General features: G+C 36.3%; 1 protein-coding gene across 6 annotated transcripts in view; it reads left to right on the top strand.

Moving 5' to 3' along the window:
* FAT1 (FAT atypical cadherin 1) overlaps positions 1-22,304 on the top strand; it is a 146,847-nt gene that overhangs the window by 38,101 nt on the left and 86,442 nt on the right. The gene's annotated exons all lie outside the window — the stretch shown is intronic.

Below are 22,304 nucleotides of genomic sequence, written 5' to 3'. Positions count from 1 at the left end.
TTGGGGGTAAGGAATTGAGAGTAGTTACTGCTTAAATTGTATGGAATTTCTGTTTGGGTTGATGGAAAAGTTTTGATAATGGATGGTGGCAATGGTAGCACAACATTGTAAACATAATTAACAGCACTGAATTATATATCTGAATGTGGTTGGGGGGAAATTTTAGGTTGTATATATGTTACTAGAATAAAAATTAAAAAAACACACATAGGACTGTACAACATAAGCAGTGAACCGTATGTAAATGATAGATTACAGCTAACAGTACAATTATAAAAATGTTCTTTCATGAATTGTAACATTGTATTACAGTAAAATGCAAGGTGTTAATAATAGGATGGTATATGGGAGCTCTGTATTTTATGCATGATTTTTCTGTAAACCTACAACTTCTCTAATAATAATAAAAAAAAAATTAAGGGAACCTCAGAGATGTAGTCAAAGGAAAAGTTACTAAACTAGATTTAAAAAAAAAATGTTGACTACATAATCCTTACCTGAGTGAGGACTTGTAATACTAAAGCAATCTCAGGCCACTATTTGCTGGCTCTGAAATCTCCTGTGATTTTAAGAAAATCTTAATGAAGATTTTTCATTTGAAATGGGAATTTTCAGGATTTCATTATGTTCTTACCAAAGTGTTTGGCTTTATCTTGCTCTTTCATTTAGTGGTCATTTAATTTTCTCTGAGTGCAGCTCCATAAACTGTCAGTTATTTGAAATTCCTTTTAAGGACATGGACAAAAATGCTTCATTACAGGTTGTTCATTCATGCAATTTAAGGCTTGTTCTTTCTTCTCTGTGAGAAGAACTTCATGTGAATGCCTTTGCCTTTTTGGAATGCTTTGTTTGATCTAAGCAAAATGCCCTTGGATGCCCTTCCTGAAATAAAAGAAAGGTAAGGTGAATCAAACTGATGCCAGATAAGACAGGAATGTTGTTCTTGGTTACTTCTCTATCATTTTTGGCTTTGTGATTATGGCTATATACTTTACCTTTCTTGTCCGAGGGATTAGGGAGGGCACTGGTTGGTTTTCTTCCTTTTAGATACAGTGTTTCATGCACAAGTGGGACTTCACTGCAAATTCATAACTTGCTTTTGGTCATAAAAGAAGTTGTCAAAGTGATAAGAGATTGACATTTCAGTGAGTAAAAACCGCTCCTCTTTTGTTTATTGTGTTACACTATCCAAAGGTTACTCTTTTCTGTTTAAGATTTGTTAAAGTTTTGTTTAATTTTGTGACCCTGTCTACATTATTTGTCCGCAAGTGTTTCACTATACTGCTTTAATACTGGTAGGGTAAAGGGCGTGTGGCTTTTTTCTTCTTACCCTCAAAGTCAATGTTTAACACATGGTCATTCATTTGTGAAAAGAATGTTGATTGCTTTGGAAAATACATGATAATTATTTAAAGTTTCCTAAAGAAGTTTGGTAACTATTTTATTGTGTTGAAAGTGGGCCAAGTGTCAGTTCCACTTACCGTGTGTTGGACTGTTCAGTTGTGGAAGGCAGACACATTCTAAGCAGTTAGCATTAGGTGGTGAGTCTTGTATGAGATCCAACAGGAAATTGACAAAAGCACCTTCTTCTCACAGCTACAGTCCTGTCCTTTTTTAACCATTCATTTCATCGAGTCAAGCACAGAAGCACAAGCTAATCTGTTCTGTGCAGTGGAACCTCAGTCTGGGTTTGGATATAGTTATGATTGGAGGGGGAAGGTAAGGGTAGGTTGCACAGTTTTTAAAAAGAAATTAATGTAGTTTATTATCATCAAATACACGTTTTTCATAATGATCTGATTGGGAAGATAAGACTCATAATGAAGAATTTCTCAGATTAATACATTCTTTGTCTACGCAGTAAACATAAATTCTGGCTTATTTTCTTAAGCATGTATCTGTAGTTCTGTCTGAATGATTAATTTGCTAAATTATTTGTTTCCATAAGTGAATTATTTAATGCCTGTGTATGTTGCCTCAGTGGAATTATTGGAGTAGGCATTTTACTGTGCTGTAACTATTGAAAACAACTGGAAAGTCAGGTTTATTACATTTTATTTGCAGTATTTTAAGATTCTTTAATTTCCTGTGAAGATTTTGGGGTTACTGGGAACTTGACCATTTTCAAGTTCTCAGAGCGATCCAATTCCCAAAAGAATTAATGACTGCAGAGAATGAGTTGAGAAAATAACCAAACTGCAAGCCATGGGCCTTGGTGGATTTGTGACCTTAGGGAGAAAAGCCAGTTTATTGTGCCCTGGGAGGCGGGTGTGGGGAGAGAGGAAAGAGTATGTGTCTTGGAGTCTGCAGGTCAGCAATCTTAAATGAGGGTCTGTGTCAAATGAGGACTTGGGAGAAATCACCAGGGGCTTTTGAAAGTGATGCATTGGGCGAGTTTGAGAGGCAAACTTCAGAGGTTTAAAGAAATATTCATTCATTCATTTGATGATTAACATTTATTGCCTGCCCTTCCATGGCAGGAACTGTTCTAAGCAGGGAGAATTCCCAGAAAACAAGGTAGATGATGCTATGGTCCTCGTGGAGCTTTCTTACTGGAGAGGATACAGCTAGTAAACGAGTGAATAAGATATACAGGTAATTTTAGATTAGAAGGGCTGTGGAGAAAATAAACAGGTCAGTGTGATAGTGGTTTTTGCAGGGTGTGAATGGCTTTCTTCACCTTGGGTGGTGAGGGAAGGGCTTCTGAGGAGGATGTCTGAGCTGGGACTTGTGGTATGACTAAAGGTGAGGGGTAAGAATGCACACCCCATCCTATCCCTGTCCCTGACCCTGCCTTACCAGAGGAGAGGAATAGCATCTTGCGTGCCCTCCCAGTTTTTGTGGCAGATGCAGTCCCACTAATTTTTGTTCCGGTCCAAGCTTTACGCCTGACCCCGTGGGGTTCTCTGTGATATATGGTAATTCCTGATGATGAGGAGAGTAGGAGAAAAATTCTTCTTGTTTCTTTCAGTTTTGCTGGTCTGTCAAGCCAATTTTTCTTGCTGGTAATAGACTTTCTTTTGGATCTAACCTTGAGTTAAGATTGCTATTTTAACTATTTAAAAAAAAATCATTAAATGCAAGTTGTTTCCTCTCAGAAGCATGCTTTTTATTTTAAAGAAGTCTTTATGTATACATCTCATGAAAAGCATATATTAGAAAAAAACATGTATAATCTTTAGCCCTTCAGAAGGTAAGTTAATAATAAAAAGAATCTTGGGAGGGATATGATTCATATTTCTGCACCTGGGTAGTAATTCAGGTAAACGGTTTTTCTTCTCAGCCCACAGATAAAGATAGCCTCATGTCCATTATTGCCATATGATGTATTAATCATTTTGTACATTTGGTGTCTGAAAGAGTTAACTAATACACAGGTATGAAATGTATACTTTGAATTGTTTTAGTAATCATTGGTATATTTGAGGAATGACTTCTGTTGACCTTGGTTAGTTTTAAATTTTAATTCTGTTACAAGTACTTTTGGAAATAAATTTTTAAAATGTTTTTGTGACTAAAATTGTAAAAATAGGTGGAGAAGGAGATAGTGTCTGGGGCAAAGATGTACATAATGTTCTTTCTTTGCTTCAGAAATTCCTAAGTTTGATTCTTCCTAATTTTGATATGTCATATTTGAAATGAGACTATAAGCATAAAAGTAGCTTTGACTTTATTGAGGGTTGGAGAAAGGGTTTACGACAGACCTCCATGGCCATTTTAACAGTATTGATGCTTGCTGTGCATGTTTAATGTAGTTTTTATACTATCAGTTAAAATAACTTACTTAACGTGTCTCTGTTGAAACTCTTGCCACAGTATTCTAAATTTTTTCTGCTCTACACCTAACTATGTATTTCAACTTGGAGTACTAGGAATATATTAGTCACCTGGTCTTTACTGTAAGTGATTCTGATAGTTTTGTTTTAAATACTGCTTTCATAATAATTTGATTTCTGTTACCCAGGTTTCTTTCTGAAGTTTGAAAGTACAGAGGTATAGGGATTTAAGGTATCATACCACTTGAAGACTCTTTCTAAATCTAGACTTTGCTTTAGTTTCTCAAGCATCAGAATAGACGTAGGAATGGTTATTACCTTTATCTTTAATACTATTTACTTAATCTTTATGAACCATCTAGCCCCTCTCCATTTTATACATGAGGAATAGAGGAAATAATAAATTGCCAAGGGTCACGAATTTACTAAAATACAGAGTTGGGACAGTTAACAGGAATACTGTAAGAATTATTTATAGTATTGCTTTTAAGGAACATTCTTGTCTAGTAACAAACTTGAAGGACAAAACTTATGTTTTCTTGGGTAACAACTGGGAGATGTGAACAAGTCAGTCATTGATACTGTGGTGAAGTAGGACCAGGAGTACTTCCTAAGCTTTTTTAGACTTTTTGTGGCACATCATCGACTCTGAGATTGCATCACTGACTCTTATTTTTCTTGACTCAGTCATTTGCCTCACAAATCAGAAATACCACGTTTCACTTTTCCTGTGCTTTCAGGCTGCACTGCACCTCTACTGGGTGCCACTCTTGGGGTTTGAGGAGACGGGGGCTCCAGTTATGGCTATGATTCACACTCAGCACCCAGTGACAAGTTATTTACCCTTTAGACCTTGGCTTCCTCATTTGTAAAATGAGGGATTTGACTGGATGATTTTTATTGCTCTCTTTTAATTCTTGTTTTTTCCTTTGGTTTGATTATTTGAGGCAATTGAATGCCCAGCTTTAGAACTTCTCTGAGTTTGGAACTTTATATAATGATGTTTACGTATGACAACAGTTGTCTGTATGTGCCTTTGTAAAGGTTTTTGGGAATGTGGATCCAGTTTTGTTTTCTTCTAAGGGGCTTGGGGAGAAGTGGTGGATGAGGAGAGGAACATTAGGAAGTGGACGGTACATGATGGACACCTGTTACGTATTTTTATGGTGGTGCCGTCAGTAACTAAATTGTAAATTCAGTCATATTTGGATTTCATGGTTATATTACCATGTGTGTCCTATATTCTTTGAATCTTTGAATTAGTATTTTTACCTTATTACAGAACATCAATCCCATTAAAGGTGTCCAGCCTTTGCCTCTTAATACTGACCTTTTCACACATCTCTTCTTTTGAATAGATTAGGTTAGTCTGTTGAATTTTATTTTTTTGAAGGCAATAATTAAAGCCATAGCTATGCCAGTATTTTTCAAAATATGTTTTGTATAATAATCATCTTTAAAGCACCCTTCAATATTTGGTTAAATTTAATGAGACTGAAATTTACAAACGTGTTTACTGTTTACCACCCTCTTACTGTTTTCTACCCTTTCCTAATTATGTATTGAGATCATTTGGGAAATATTTATGTTTTATCTTTTATGGGTATAGTTAGCACTAAATGGGTTAGTTTACTTGGTCTATGAGTTATGACTGATTGAGAACCTACCCAGTTACTAAGTGTTTTGGTTTCCCTGCTGCTAAAACAAATACAATGCAATGGGTTGTTTTAAACAACAGAAATTTATTGGTTCATGGTTTTGAAGCTAGGAGAAGTCCAAAATCAAGGCGTTATCAAAGAGATTCTTTTTCCAAGAAGACTGTGTCACAGCTGCCAGTGATCCTTAGCTTTTCCGGCACATGTCAGTTCATAGAGTGGCCTTACCTGGCTTTTCTGGATTTTGTTGACTTCTGGCTTTTTCCTTTGGCTTTTTCTGTGTCTAAATTTCATTCTGCTCATGATAGACTCCAGTAAAGAATTAAGACCCATCCTGATTTCACTGGGCCACACCTTAACTGAAGTAACCTCATCAGAAGGTCCTGTTTACCATGGGATCTTACCCACAGGAATGGATTAAGACATGATTCAGATTTTAGCAAATAGCCTGTTACAGCAAACTTATCAAAAGTAGTAAAGTAACTGGGAAAATATAGGTGATTTCTTGATCTTCTCTTTTAGAAATTATTGAATGAGGCAGGTCTATCCAGGAGTGTGGAATTGAGTCACTTTTTAAAAAGCATTCTTAAAACTGCAGTCAGACTTGATAACTTCTGTGCTCTTTCTTTTGAACTTAAGTATCTGATTCCCTGTGATGAGCTACAAATATTTCAGTGTCTTTAAAATGCCTGTAGCATTTTACAGTACTTTGCTGTTCTTTTTTGCATTTTGAATTAACTGCACTCTTCAATAAATTTTTTCTAGTGGTTAGTTCTAATATCTGTGGTGGCTCTATGATTTTCCTATGATGTTTATTTTCATATTCAATATCTTGTATTATAACTTCATTTTGTTAATGGTGAGGAGTATTAAGGAAAAAATATTTCACTTGTTAATGATGTGTTTTTTTATAATCCTATTAACAAACAGTCATCACTCCATCCATTCCCAGACCTTTGAATTCACCATCTTTAACATATCTGAACATACCAGATTATCATTCCCTCTCACTAGCTTCTGTCTATTACTAGGTCCCCATTATTCTACACTATGAGACATTGATTTTACATTGTTCAGGAATTCATAGAAGTGGTAACATACAATATCTCTCCTTTTGTGTCTGACTTATTTCTTAATTATTAATGACATGTGTACTATTACTTTATTAAAGAACACCTTTGGCCTCAATAGAGGAAATTAATATCACAGATGAAATAAGAGCCATTACTTACTTATGTAATTTTATTTTTTTCCCATATTTGGTTCTTTGCTTTAATTTTTTAATGTGGTCATGGGAGTTGTTTGAGACCCACCAATCTATTTTTTTTTTTTTTTTTTTTATTAGAGAAGTTGTGAGTGTACTGAACAATTCATGCATAGAATACAGGATTCCCATGTACCACCACATTATTAACACCTAACGTTGGTATGGAACATTTGTTTCAGTTGATGATAGCACAGTTTTATGATTGCACTATTAACTATAGTCCTTTGTTTAACCTAGGGTTCACTGTTTATGTAATGTCATTCCATGGATTTTTTAAAAAATTTTCTTCTGTTACCATCTATAGAATCTAAGATTTCTCCTTTTAATCACGTTCACATATATATTTCAGTGCTGTTAATTTCGTTCACAGTGTTGTGCTACCTAATCTATTTTTTATACAGTCTCTAATTGTCTCAAAAATTATGTCTCTGTAGTCTTTAAACTGATAAATTAATAAGAATCTTTCTCCACCTGCTTAACTCAGGTGTTTCAAACTATATTGTATTTTGTGAGGCACTTCCTATTTGCCGAAAATAGTGCAGATACTATGATTCATAGTTATGCACAACAGTTAACACTGAGAAATCTTTGTTGTGATTGTTCAGTTTGTGAGTATATTCTGGACATCCTAAGAGATTTGCTGAGTCTTATTTACCTCTACTTTGAGAGTCTACCCATAACATACAGTTGTGCCTTGTCTTTTGTGATTTTGAGAAATATATTAAATTAGAAATCCTCAAATAGATACAAGTATGTCACACCCTTTTTCATTAAACAGAATCTGAATTTAGATAACAGGTAAATCAGAGAGGGGATTATGTGTATTTACAAATTGATCTTTTGCCAGTAGGATCTTAGTAAGTTTTAAATAATCAAATCTCATACTGCATTTAGGTCATTATTTATAGGTGTTTGATTTAATTTGAAGTGTTTTTCTGCATAAAACGGTATACCTAATGCTTCTCTTCTCATATATTGTCAATGCCAGCTAGGTTAGCTTGAACTAACAGAAGTTTCTGAGCTTTGATAGGTATTGGGGTTTGACAGCAAATTGGATGTTAAAAGTAGCTCAGTATTGCCTCTAAGTTATGCCTCTTCAATTTGCAATATATTTTTATTTTTTTAAAAATTAAAAATTTGCTTTGTGGTCAAAAGAATTTTCTTTCTCATTTGATCAAAAGTGGAGGCCCAAATACAGGAAAATGCCACCTGGGAGTGGATAGGAAAGAGGGGGCGGTTTGTACAAGTCCATTACCGCAGTCACCAAGGCATAAATGGGGCTTTTTATTTGCTTCATCTGGTTTTCAGTTCATGGAGAATGCACCATCCTTTTTGCGTAACTGAATTGCGTATTAGTCTTAGGTTTTATTTTGAGAAAAATAGTTGCAGTTTTTTTGCATTGAGAATCTAATATAGGAACCTAAACAAACCTTAGAAAAAGGAACTCTTACTCTTCAACCAGTCTTATGCAGTCTGGGGCTCCTGAGACTACTGACTCTTTGAAAGAGCTCTGTTTATATAGTGACCAGTGTAATGCTTGATGCTAGCAGGAGGAATCTCATTCCATTCCTTCTTTAGCAAGGGAGTGCTTTAAGGAGTTTGGCATGAGGCTTAGTCATTTCAACTGACATTTTAATCATTGAATGGTGCCTTGTCTTCATGCTAGGACATACTTTGCAACACAAACGCTTCAGGCAGTTGTTACTTAGCTTATGGCAACCTGCAAGTCACTTTTAATGTTTAAAGGTTGCTCTCACATTACTGAAATTTAAGTTCTAATGACGTACTTTGGATTTAACCCCTTATACATACAGATTTAAAAAAAAATGCAATTAATATGTATTTTTCCTAGAAAAATTAGATATTAACAGAAGAAAATTCACTCTTTTCCTTATAACGCACCTCTTTTTAGTACATATCGTTTACCCCCTAATTTTTTTCTCACAAAATGCAATTGTATCATAACTTTTTTAAAAGCAATTTTATTGAGGTATGTTCACAAACCATACAGTCATCCAGTGTGCAATCAGTTGTTCATAGTACCATTATATAGTTGTGCATTGATCACCACAATCAATTTTTGAACATTTTTATTACCACACACAAAAAGGAATAGGAATAAAAATTAACATTTGCTGTATGGGGTAATACTGACATTCATAGCTGCCAGACTCTGGCTTTGAGTCTCTGGTGTAATACAGATACCCAGTGTTCCAGGACAACCAGGTTATACACAAAGAGCTCAGCATCTCAGAATTTAGAAACAGCCATTAAAACTCAGGAATAGATGTAACTCCTGTAAGAGCTTACAATCTAGGAACCTTTACAGTAAGCCTTCCCCTGATAACCTGTGCTTTCAGATTCAGTTCTCAGAGTTTGTCCATTATAGTTAGTCCATATTAGTGAGGCATTATAATGTTTTTATTTTCAATTCTGGTTTATTTCACTCAGCATACTGTCCTCAATGTCCATTCACCTCACAACTTTATTCCTTCTTCTAGCAGCTCAATATTCCATTGTATGTGTACCCCACACTTTGCCATTCTGTTCATCAATGCAAATCATGAGTACTGCCACCATAATCCCCACTGTGCAAATGTTCATTCTTGTCCCTCTTTCAGTTCTTCCAAGTATATATCCAATAACAGAGTTGCAGGACCATTTGGCAACGCCATGCTTAACTGCTTGTGGAACCACCACACTGCCCTCCAGATGGCTGCACCATTCTCCTTCCCCACCAACGGTGATGAGGTATATCTCTTTCTCCACATTTTCTCCAGCACTTGTATCCCTCTGTTTATTTTTTAGATGGTTTTATTCACACACCATATAGTCCATCCTATGTGAACAATCAGTGGTTCCCTGTATAATCACACAGTTATGCATTTACCACCATTATCTGTATGATGACATTTTTGTTTCTTTCTGAAAGAAAGAGGAGGTGGCGAGAAATGAAAGGAGAAAGAAAAAAATGACAACTATGAATCAACAAAAGAAAAAATAAAATTCAATTAAAATATAATTAAAAAGTCAGACACCACCACCAATGCTGAGAATCCCATACCCCTCCCTTGTATCCCCCTCTTATAGACATTTAACTTTTGTATATTGCCTTTGTTACAATTAATGGAAGCATATTAAAATGTTACTGTTAACTGTAGACTCTAGTTTGCATTGATTTAATTTTTTCCCCAGTACCATCCTATTTTTAACACCTTGCAAAGTTGACATTAATTTGTTCTCCCTCATGTAAAAACATTCTTATATTTGTACATTTAATTACAATCATTGACCACTCTAGGTTTCACTAAGTTATACTGTCCTAGTCTCTTTCTTCTATCTTTCCTTCTGGTGTCCTCCATGTCCCTAACCTTCCTCTTTCAACCATACTGACTGTCATCTTTGTTCAGTGTACTTGCAATACTGTGCTACCATCACCCAGTTTTGTGCTATCCATTTCTGGATGTATACAATAAATCCTACTGGACATCCTGTACTCCTTCAGCATCAAATGCCGTATCTTTACTCTTTTTATGTCTCCTGGTATCTTCATTTCTACACTCTTCTCCAAACCTCTCTCCCCTGTATTTTCCTGTCTGTAGCACTCCCTTTAATATTTCATGTAGAGGAGATCTCCTGTTCATAAACTCTCTCGTTGTCTGTCAGAATATTTTAAACTCTCCCTCATTTTTGAAGGACATTTTGCTGGATATAGGATTCTTGGTTGGCAGTTTTTCTCTTTCAGTATCTTGAGTAGACCATACCAGTACATTCTCACCTTCATGGTTTCTACTGAGACATCTGCACTTAGTCTTATCGAGCTTCCCTTGTATGTGATGGATTGCTCTTCTCTTGCTGCTTTCAGAAGTCTTTCTTTGTCTTCGACATTTGACAATCTAATTAGTAAGTGTCTTGGAGTAGGTCTATTTGGATCAATTCTGTTTGAGTTATGCTGTGCTTCTTGGACTCGTAATTTTATGTCTTTCGTAAGAGTTTGGAAATTTTCATTGATTATTTCCTCTATTGTTCTGTCCGCCCCTTTTCCCTTCTCTTCTCCTTCTGGGACACCTATAACATATATTTGTGCGTTTCATGTTGTCGTTCAGTTCCCTGAGCCCCTGCTCGTGTTTTTCCATTCTTTTCCCTGTTTTGCAGTCTGTTCATTTGTGTGTGGGATTTCATATGTCCTGACCTCTAGTTCAGTAATCTTTCTGCCTCACCAAGTCTGCTGTTGTGTGTCTCCATTGTGTTTTTCATCTCCTCTCTTGTGCCCTTCATTCCCATAAGTTCGCCATTTGTTTTTTCAGACTTATGAATTCTTCCTTTTGGTCACCCTGTGTTTTCTTTATATCCTTCATCTCTTTTGTCACATTTTCTTTCAGCTTGTTGATTTGATTTAGATTTTTTTGAGCATCTTTAATTAGTTGTTTCAACTCTTGAATCTCAGTTGAGGTGTTAGTTTGTTCCTTTGACTTGGTCGTATCTTCGTGTTTCCTGGTGTGGCTTGTGATTTTTTTGCCGTCTAGGCATCTGATTTTCTTGATTAGTTTATTCTGGAGGTTGTGTTCTCTCTTTTGCCTCGTGTTTTCTTGGTTTGCTTTGATCTCTGTATTTCTTTCTTTCTCTTGCTGGCCAGTTGTCAGATTGGCTCTGCCCCCCAGTTTTCCCTGAAAATCAGGCACCCACCGTGGCCTCCCATGGGGATGGGAGGTAATTACTGGGCACCTCAGCAGATTCAGTGTATGTGGTAATACAGATCTGCTGGCTTCCAGTGGAGCTCAGCAGGTTCACTGTATGTGGTAGTATAGATCTGCTGTCTTCCAGTGGTGCTTCTGTTGAACGTTCTGGACTGCCCAGCAGATGGCATTCTTCAGTAACTTACTTGTTCTCAGAGGGTTCTTTGCCTCCGAGTACAGGCTTGGTCTACACAGTTGAGGTGAAACTGCGGGATTCCTATTCCCTCACTTTGCCGGCCACAATCTGGCTTGATGTGGGGCTTTACCTATGACCATGTACTCCCTTAGTTGACCCAGTACTCCAGCTGTCTGCCACGCAAGGAAATGGCCACCAGCTGCTGTTTTCCCTCAAGGGTGGAAGAGGGGTTTTCAGACCCAGGGCTGGAAACGCAGTCACTGTCCACGTCTTCTCAGTCTCTTTGTCCCTCACTGACTTGGGCCTTGAAATGTCCTCACCTGTTCCCTGGGTCTTCAAACAATGTGGGTATGTCTCACTGCTGTGAGAGATTTTAAAATCTGTGTCCTTGGGGGGAGGAGTCCCGTCTGCTGATTCTGTGCCTTTCCCGCACTAAGCCTGAGTGAGGGGATGGGGAGAGGACTGGCTGGTCTGGATGGAAGATTCCTACTTGATATTTCTTCTCTTTCTTCAATTTGGCATCTGCAGCGTCCTTCACCAGTCTATACCCTCCTCCAGAGTTTCAAGCAATTCAGAATTGTCCCTTTTTTTCACTTAGTCTCTGGAGAGGAGTTTTCAGTAGCCATTTACTTCACCGAGTTGATGACGTCACTCTCATAACTGAGTTTTTTAAATCCCCTTATTGTGTGTTTCATCCTGAAGTTCAGGCAGGAACTCATAACCTAAGAACAGGTGTATTTGACTTTTGTTTGAAAGATATTTAGAAAATAAGTTGAAAATAATATTCAAGTACTAGTTTTTAAAGTATTCTGTAACTCTTTTTATGTCCCTTTCTTTCCCTTCTCTCCTTGCTGCTCCAACTAATAGATTGTTTTTTACTTAACTATCTTTTTCAGGAGACTCTGTGTTCTTCTTTGTTTGTTTACCACCTTGTACAGTGCCTGCCTGGCACATGGTAGGAATTCATTATGTGTTTTTTGAAAGAATTTAAAAAAGGTGTAAGTCAATAATGTCAGATTCCAGATTAATTTCTAATGACTCCCACTACAAACAACATTAAATTCTTATTGATGAAGAGGATGCTGTGGGGTATATATTTTTAAAAAATCTGTTATTTCGGTTTTGAGAACTAGATTGAAAAAAAGTCACCGAGATTCCTTTTCCAAGTTGGGTATTCCCCCAAAACATCAGTTTTTGTCTGACACAAAGCTTTATTAGTGGCTTAAGATATAGAACTCTGAATATACCACTTCCTTAGTTTGCCAGGATTTCTATGACAAATAGCAAACCCTGGTTAGATTAAACCACAGGGGTTTATTGGCTCACAGTTTTGGAGGCTAGAAGCCCCAGCTCAAGACAAATGTCCTGTTTACAACTGGGTTCATACCCACAGGACCAGGGATTAGGACTTCCACATGTCTTTTGTGGGGGGCATGATTAAGTCCCCAACAACCACTTAGTATTTTAAAGGTTTAACAGTAACAGTATTCACAACTCAATTATGATATTCCCATGGTATTCAACATTATTAGTGTAATACCCTATATCTTAGCTTATTTTAACAAAAATTAGTCTGTGTATTTTTACATAAGATGATATGATACAGTAGTGTCCTGAATGTAGAAAAGTGTTGAGTTCTTTTTGTACATCCTTCCCACCCCACCCCCCAATTTTTATCCTAAATGAACCTAGTTACATGGAATTCTTGAACTTTGTGCAAGGGTCTGTTTGGCCAACTTTTAGTTGAGTTCCTATTTTAAGTCATGTCATTCCCCCCACCATGGGCAAGTGCTGATAACCTTTTTTGATGTGTTGATGTTTCCATTAACAGTGATGGAGATATGAAGATTACCTACACAGGTTTACATGGAAGGATCCAGGGCTTTGTGATTCAAACAGCTCTGCTACGCCCTAGAAATAGGAGAAGCAGAGGAGAGTGGCATGGTGGTTACGAGTGTGGGCTCTGGAGCGAGTCTGTCAGGTTTTAGATTCTGGCTTCTCTGCTACAAGTTGGGTAACTTAGGGCAACTTAACTAAATTTTTGAGGCTTAAATGAGTGATTAAATATAAAGTGCTTAGATGGTTATCTGATAAGGTAATTAATTCATTAATTTGTTACTATTATGATGATTAAGTGACTTTAGATCAATGACTTTTGGGCTCTAAGCCTCTACTGCATATGGAAGATGGGGAAAGACTCAATTTTATAGAATTATCGTGAGGATTAAACAGTATGGCATTTGCTGAGTGTGAATCAGTAAATATAAAAGTAGGAAAAGTAATGAAGCATTTGCTAAGTGTGAACCAGTAAATATAAAAGTAGGAAAAGTAATCAACATTGAAATTCTGTAGTTACTAAAATTTAAAACAAATTGCTAGAAACATTGCTATTGGTATACAAGTGTAGCCTTTGAATTTTAATGCCTCTGAAGACTGTCTTGTATATATAGGTTTATCTAATTAATAGGTGTTCAGATGATACTATTGATCATACCCAAGTATGATGATCTTTAAGAGAGCCTCTTTGAAAACCCTCATTAACAGTATTAATATTTTGACATGGAAATCAAAACTTGGAATAATTTCTCAACAAAACATGAAAACATGGTTTAGGAGAACCAGCCCTGGGCATAACTCTTTGCAAAGCTAAAGAACCCCTTGGGCTTGAAACGTGATGCTTAAAATCTGATTATGAACTTAATGTAAGTTCTAATAAGTCTTCTAGTCAGAAAGCTTCCTCAGCTAATTTTAAAGTTATTGCAACAGTTTCTGATTGAAAGAGTTGATAGATAGGTTTTAATTAAAATGAGTTAAATTGTCAATCCAAATAATGAAAAAACCAGATTGTAGTTGTTACAGAAAAAACTTTCCCTTTAATCGTTAACCTGTTATGAAATAACTTTGGGCAATTTAATTATAGAGTTTTCTAGACCTGTGTAAGTAGTTTCTTATATAAATACTTAAAAAGGTTAAATTGTTGAAACGATGAGAATATTCATTGTTATGCATCTCCTCATTAAATGAAACAGAGGTAAATACTTGGAAATGAAGTCATATGTAAAATATAAAGGGAAAATAAAATGAGAATGTTTTATTAACTTTTAAAGGACTACTGGCCCTTATTTGGCATTTAATTGTATATATTACTGATACATTCTACAGAAATTTAGACTTTAAAAAATTGTTAATCCCGTGGTTTAATTTTCTTTATTCCTCACCCCCATCACTTTCTTTATTCTAGATCTTTTTACTCTGCACATATATTTGTATGCATGGTGTTTATTCTTCTTGAAACAGAAATGAGATCATATTTTATATACTTTTATGCAGATTGATAATTTTCACTCAGTATATCACTGACATTCTTCCATGTTAATTCATATACACACATCTTCTTCTCTTTTAATTTGTATAATGTGTACAAATAATACATTAGACCAGTCATTCTACTTTCTCTCTTGATACCATAGAATGTGCTTAATGTCTTCATGCACAGAAAAACGAGGATTTTTGCAGCATCGGATACATTACCCAGATCCCCAAGTGTTCGGAAAGCAGCAAAACCAATTTTTCCATCTAGTCATTATAGTTTTACATTCCGTTGAAGCCAGAACTTTCTGTAATGGAATTGCATCACAGAATTCTATAGTTGCCTCTCATCCTTATGTCCTTTTAGAGGACAGCCAGAGATGCAGAGGCATTATCCCATACTCTTTGGGATTGAATCCATTTCTAGTGCTAGACTTTGGGCAAATTGTGTAAACCATCCCAGTTTCTTTGTCTATGAAATAGGAATGATCACATTACCTACTTAGGGTTGCTATTGGGATCAAGTGACTTAATGTATGAGAAGTGCTTATCAACTTTTGTCTGGCTCCTGATCTGTGTTTGATGTCATATTACTGTAATTACCAAAACCATTGTTATTACCGTCATTGTCGTTTCACTGAGCTTGCTCTGTTCTCCCAGCACAAGTGGATTCTCACGGTGACACTCCTGGCAAGTCATTGGTTTTCAAATTTTGAGCCGTGGTAATAAGCACATGTCTTAGGTAAACTAGAGAGATAGAAATTATACAACATGCTTCATCTGTAAGGGGTCAGAGAGGCCTCTGTTAAACCACAGAGAGGTATATGTTGAATTGTGCAGAAAGGCAGCGGTTTGCTGACCCATAAGTTATGCTTCTTAGTTGATTTATTTTGTGAGACTCTGCCGTATTTTCAAGAGTATGGAACACGTTATTTGTATGGTCATAAGCTGCTAAGAATTCAATTTATATATATATATATCAAATATATATTTATAGATATATGTAACATTCTAGTTTTTAAAGTACTATAATTTACTTTTTTTCTTTCTCTGCAAAACAAACCATTAAACATGACATTTTTCCTTACCTCTTAAATGCTTTCCAACACCAGTGAAGCAAATGATAGTACTCAGGTACTTCAGGTGAAAGTGTAAAATTTTGAGTACCGAAAGCATTTCTTCTGTGATATTCCCTAAGTAGACTAGCCATTGTAGAATCTTAAATGCCTTCCATTTAACAGACTCCTTTCCCGTTTCATTTCTTCGTCTATTTTAATAGTCAACACCAGCACCACAATTTTGCCAACTCAAGAGTTTGATTTATTAGATAATCATATAAAACTGGTATAGTTATTTTAAAGAATCAATGAATTTAAAAATTTTTGCTTTTTACATCAAGAAACTCACTTTACCACTTTTCTTTGCACATTAATATAATCAAAGCAAAGCCAGTAATGACAAAAAGTATTTTCTTACATTTACAGTAAATTTAGAAGTTAAAATGCAAACAGATATATAATTTTTAAACTTGATTTTTATGTAAATCTATACCCCTAACAAAGTTTTTTTTATGTACTTAATAGACTGTATTAAAGTAACAAGATGTTGAAATATTAACAGCATTATCAGTCTAAATCTAGCATTTAATGTCAACTAGATAAAAACAAATAAGTTCAAAAAGACTGTTTTTATCATTTGAAGAAAAAGAAATTCATTTACATATTTTATAAGCTGACTGGTTTCCTTTTTATTGATATGTTTATTACATCTACTCTGCCAAACTCAAACAATACAGATAAATTTCTTCTTTCCGGGAGTTTACAATCTGGTTTACTTTTTTAATTTAAGGAAGAAAGAATGTCCTGTAACAGGCTTGTATTTAATATGACAATTCTGGGACTTCTGATTTTTCCTCAGTTAGCAGAAAAAAATTGAGTGACTGTTTGTGGACTGATTGTAGATCCACAAATATTGTATCTTTAGCGTATAGAAGATACCTCTATTGTCATTAAGTATTATTTTTATATTTGGGAAAGTACTTATTTCCAAAATAGTTATTCTGTTTATGATGAGGAGAATGTGGAATTGGAGAAAAGAATAGTCATAGGAAAAATGGCAGATGCATTATATTTCACACTTAAGTTTTTCTTGAGATTGACTAAAGGAGCTTTTCCTACAATTGTTGTCTTAAGCCTGGTTCCACAAAACTTTTTTTTAAAGTTATGTATATGGCATAGCATGTCAGAAAAGAAGATAGGGTTTGCAAATTTGTATTGCCAGATCATTGCTGATAAGTATTTTCAAGTTGGAGTAGCTGAAGAATCCCTAATAACACACTTTTGAAATCTTTGGCATTAAGGCTTGATAGTGGACCGGGACCTATTAAAGAAAATAGGAAAATTCTAGGAAGAAAGGTATTCTATGATCATGAAAATTTGAATCAGTTAAACTGTTTTTGGCAGATACTGTAGCTATGTAAATAAAAACTTTATTTTCACCTTTAAAATTGCCGTGTTTAAGTTATCTTGCTCTACCTGTGCCAGTTGAAGCAAACATGGCCTTTCCTAGTAAAGAACAATGTTTATGTTATCAGCTGTCATTGATGAGTAGTAGGAATTTGTTCTTGGAAACCTCTGTTTACTTTTGGATCATTTACTTGAGCAACTAATACTATACTATAACCTTTGAATAACAGCCTATGGAAATAAGGTGTCACTACCCATTTAATTTATGGTCATTAATGAATCTTGCTAGAAAGAAATTTTTTGTGAGCTGTACTTTTAACTGCATTGGTCAAGCTCTTTTAAAAATTATATAGTATGTCTCTTTTCCTTCCATTTAGTTCTTCCCCTGTAATCACATTTAAAATTAGTTTCCTTTGTGACACCTGTTGGTGGTTTTGAAATCCTGGAGAGTATGTTTGGAATGATAAATATTTTTACTCAATAGCTCCAGGTTTCTGGCCTCTTGCAGATTTTTCAGATTATTAGCAACTTCTCTGAAAATGTCTTCCTTGTCTTCTCTAGGTAGAAAAGCTAGGCATTTGTTACTTTTATAATGCTTCATTAAAGCAAGGAAAGATTCCTGATAACATTGCTGGGTGGTGCATATAACAAGCTTGTCTCAATTTGTCTTCTGGGCTCAAAATTCTGCATGATAGAATCACACCACAGTGCTGCTACCCTGTCTTACTGCTTGTGGGCCTGAACTTTGTGACATGAAAACTGTCATTTCCACATTGTCGTTCTCCCTGGCTTTTTCTCTTGAAACATTGATATTCTCTCCTGTCTGGAGGGCATCCTGTTGAAGGCCCATCCTGCCACTTCTCCCTCTTTCATGGCCAGGGCTTATATATCATTTACTTGCATGCTCTCTATCTCTGATAACCTCAGAAAATGAAAGAGGAAATAGAAAATAGGAAGAGAGGATGGCTGAGACAGAAAGGAGCTGTGAGAGAGACATTTCAAGACAAGAGGGAGACCGCTAAGGAAGAGTTTGTGTATGGATATATATATTAAGGTGCAGTATTATTTTTGATTTGTGTAACAAATATCTGTCAAAAAAGTGTAGTTTTGTTGACTCTTTAAAGAATTGTTTCAGGAACAGTAAATTTACAAACAGTGAGTTTACAAAGTGTACAAATTAGTTAGTTATTGGAAGTTGTTTGGTAGATGATTATGAATTGAGAGGAAGAGGAGTAGGGTAGAGTCTTGAGAAAGAATACAGTAGGTTGATTTGGTGATGGTTGAGTTTACAATGTTGTATTACCATCACCACCATCCACCACCAAAACTCCTTCGTCCCAAATAGAAACTCCATGTGTTTTAAGGCTTAACTCCATAGTCACTTTTCCCATCCTACCCCCTGGTAACCTATAGTCTAGATTCTGACTCTATGAGTTTGCTTATTATAATTATTTCATATCAGTGAGATCATAGAATATTTGTCCTTTTGTGCCTGGCTTATTTCACTCAATATAATGTCTTCAGGGTTCATCCATGCTGTGGCATTTATCAGAACTTCACTCCTTTTTATGGCTGAATAATATTCCATTGCATGTCTGTACCACATTTTGTTTATCCATTCATCTGTTGAGCAGCTGTAGGAAGTGAGTAGTGGTGTTACATACTAAAAAGTACAATAATATAGTACTGGCATTTATAATTACTTGTTTGGTTACTTTTATCGAAGGTCTTTATTTCTTTATGCCTCTCTGAACCACTGTTTAGTGTCCTTTCCCAGTGGTGATGAACTCCCTCAGCTTTTGTTTATCTGGTAATGTTTTTAATCTCTCCCTCATTTTTGAAAGAGAAGTCTTGCTGGAGATCAGTTTCTTGGTTGGCAGTTGTTTCCTTTCAGCACGTTAAGTATTTGGACCCACTGCCTTCTTGCCTCCTTGGTTTTTTTTTTTTTGAATTTAGTTGGTGTAGTTTATTTATTTATTTTTTTGCTTTTCTTTTTTAATTGAGATATATTCACATACCACGCAGTCATACAAAACAAATCAAACTTTCGATTGTTCACAGTACCATTACGTAGTTGTACATTCATCACCTAAATCAATCCCTGACACCTTCATTAGCACACACACAAAAATAACAAGAATAATAATTAGAGTGAAAAAGAGCAATTGAAGTAAAAAAGAACACTGGGTACCTTTGTCTGTTTGTTTCCTTCCCCTATTTTTCTACTCATCCATCCATAAACTAGACAAAGTGCAGTGTGGTCCTTATGGCTTTCCCAATCCCATTGTCACCCCTCATAAGCTACATTTTTATACAACTGTCTTCAAGATTCATGGGTTCTGGGTTGTAGTTTGATAGTTTCAGGTATCCACCACCAGCTACCCCAATTCTTTAGAACCTAAAAAGGGTTGTCTAAAGTGTGCATAAGAGTGCCCACCAGAGTGACCTCTTGGCTCCTTTTGGATTCTCTCTGCCACTGAAGCTTATTTCATTTCCTTTCACATCCCCCTTTTGGTCAAGAAGATGTTCTCCGTCCCACGATGCCAGGTCTACATTCCTCCCCAGGAGTCATATTCCACATTGCCAGGGAGGCCTCCTTGGTTTTTGATGAGAAATCAGCTCTTAATCAAATTGGGACGTCCCTGTACATTATATGTTGCTTTTCTCTTGCAGCTTTCAGAATTTGCTCCTTACATTTGATGATTTGATCAATATGTGATGGGTGTAATTTTCTTGAAGTTTATCTTGTTTGGTGTTCTCTGGGCTTCTTGGCTGTGCATATTCATGTCTTTTGCTAAATTTCAGTTGTCTCTTACTATTTCTTCCAAAATTTCCTCTGCCCCTTTCTTTCTTTTTACTTTTGGGATTCCCCTAGTGTGTTTATTGGTGTGCTTGATGTTGTCCCAGTTGTCTCTAAGGCTGTTTCATTTTTTATTATTCTTTTTTCTTTCTCTTTCTCAGCCTGTCTCATTTCAATTGTCTTCTCTTTGTCTTTGAGTTTGCTGATTCTTTCTTCTGCCAGCTCCAATCTTCTGTTGCACCTCTCTTGGGAATTTTTCATTTGTTATTGTGGTCTTCAATTTCTGTTTGATTCCTTTTTAAAATTTCCCTTTATTGAGATTCTCATATTGTTCATTTATTGTTTTCCTGATCTCCTTTAGTTCTTTCTCTATATTTTCCTTTATCTCCTTGGCATACTGAAGATCATTTTTTTTTTTTTTTTAACAAAAATCCTGTTCATTTTATTATATGGAGAGGGATAAAATGAAAACAAATTAATGTTACATGGTTTGAGTTTTTTTTTAATTCATTTTATTGAGATATTCACATACCATGCAGTCATAGAAAGCAAATCATACATTTGATTGTTCACAGTACCATTACATTGTTGTACATTCATCACCTAAATCAATCCCTAACACCTTCATTACCACACACACAAAAATAACAAGAATAATAATTAAAGTGAAAAAGAGCAATTAAAGTAAAAAAGAACACTGGGTGCCTTTGTCTGTTTGTTTCCTTCCCCCATTTTTCTACTCATCCATCCATAAACTAGACAAAGGGGAGTGTGGTCCTTATGGCTTTCCCAATCCCATTGTCACCCCTCATAAGCTACATTTTTATACAATTGTGAAGATCATTTTTTAAAGCCTTTTTCTTCTGTGTCCATAGTCTAGTCTTCCGTGTTGGTATTTTCTGGATTTTTATCCAGAAAGATGGGCCATCATTTCTGTTTCTTTGTTTGTCTTGTAAACAAAACAAAGATTTTGTTTCATACTGTACATCTCAATATTTTAAAATGTTAACTATGGGATTTATTTCCTGACATGTCTGTTTCTTGAGTTTGTAACCAGCTATTGATATGGCAGACATTTTTTTGAGTGTCAGGAGCTAACAAAACCAAGCAAGCCTAAGCAGATAAACGCCTTTTACCATCTTTGTAAATTGACTTTGTGTTGGCTGGTGCTGTCTGAGTTCAGCCCTCCTATCAGGAAGTTAGCCCCAGATGCATATAAAATGTAGGGTCCTCTCTTTCTTGTCTAGGTCTATGTCTTGTCTTGGGTTTGGTATGGCCCTGGGTGTTCCCTGTTTACAGGAGTTTGAATGCCCCCTCCCTCTGCTTTCCAGCAAACAGACCTCCCTCTCTGGGGTTCCACTGTAGGACTTAAAGTTGGTAAGCCTTTGCCCCAGGCTGTCCACCTCAGCCTTTTGTTACACTGCTTTCATTGTTTCAAGCTGTTTTTTTCTTGAGGGTAAGTTCAGGGAGGGGGAAAGTACACAGGAGAAGAGTTTCCCAAGTCAGTCTTTTCCACAGGAAACAGGCCAGGGACCCTCAAAGAAGTGCAGGTCTCCACACTGCCCTGAGGAAGGGATGAGCGAGTTTCCAGGAAGGGTGCCAGGAGCTTCTCCCGTGGTTCCCCAAAGCTGCACCAGCCCAGCAAAGGCAGCCCTTCTTCTGTCTTCCTCAGCTCTGAGGAAACATACCGTCTTTAAGTCTGGTCCCCTGCCTTGGTCCAGAGCCGGATGGAACAGTTGTTTCCCTTAGAGCTCAGCCTCCAGTGATGCAAAGAAACTGATAAATGCCATGATCAGCAGTCGGCCTGCCCCTCCTCCCTGTCCCCATCTTGGAGAAGTGGAGTTTTATGTCCCTCTCTGGCACTAACAAGGTATGCCAGGGGCTGGATCCCACCGCTGGCAAGAGCAGTTCTCTGGTATTTACTGTAATTTACCAGTCTCTTCTTCCCTCTCTTCATTGGTTGCTGCACAGTGTTCTGCTGGACTCCAGAGTTTCAAAATAGTTGATTCAGACAGCTCCTGCCTGTTTAATAGTTGTTCTGGTGGAGCTTCTTACTCCGCCCTCTTCCCACAGTTCCCCTACCTTTAGTGTAGGTATCTGTGGCTCTGAAGCTTCCCCTTCTCACTGTGGCTAGGGGAGCAAGCAAGGAAAGATAGCCTT

The sequence above is a fragment of the Choloepus didactylus genome, chromosome 3 (genome assembly GCF_015220235.1).
Source record: "Choloepus didactylus isolate mChoDid1 chromosome 3, mChoDid1.pri, whole genome shotgun sequence".
Taxonomy (NCBI): domain Eukaryota; kingdom Metazoa; phylum Chordata; class Mammalia; order Pilosa; family Megalonychidae; genus Choloepus; species Choloepus didactylus.
The sequence above is the reverse complement of the archived record's forward strand: the minus strand, read 5'-3'. Positions and strand labels throughout refer to the sequence as shown.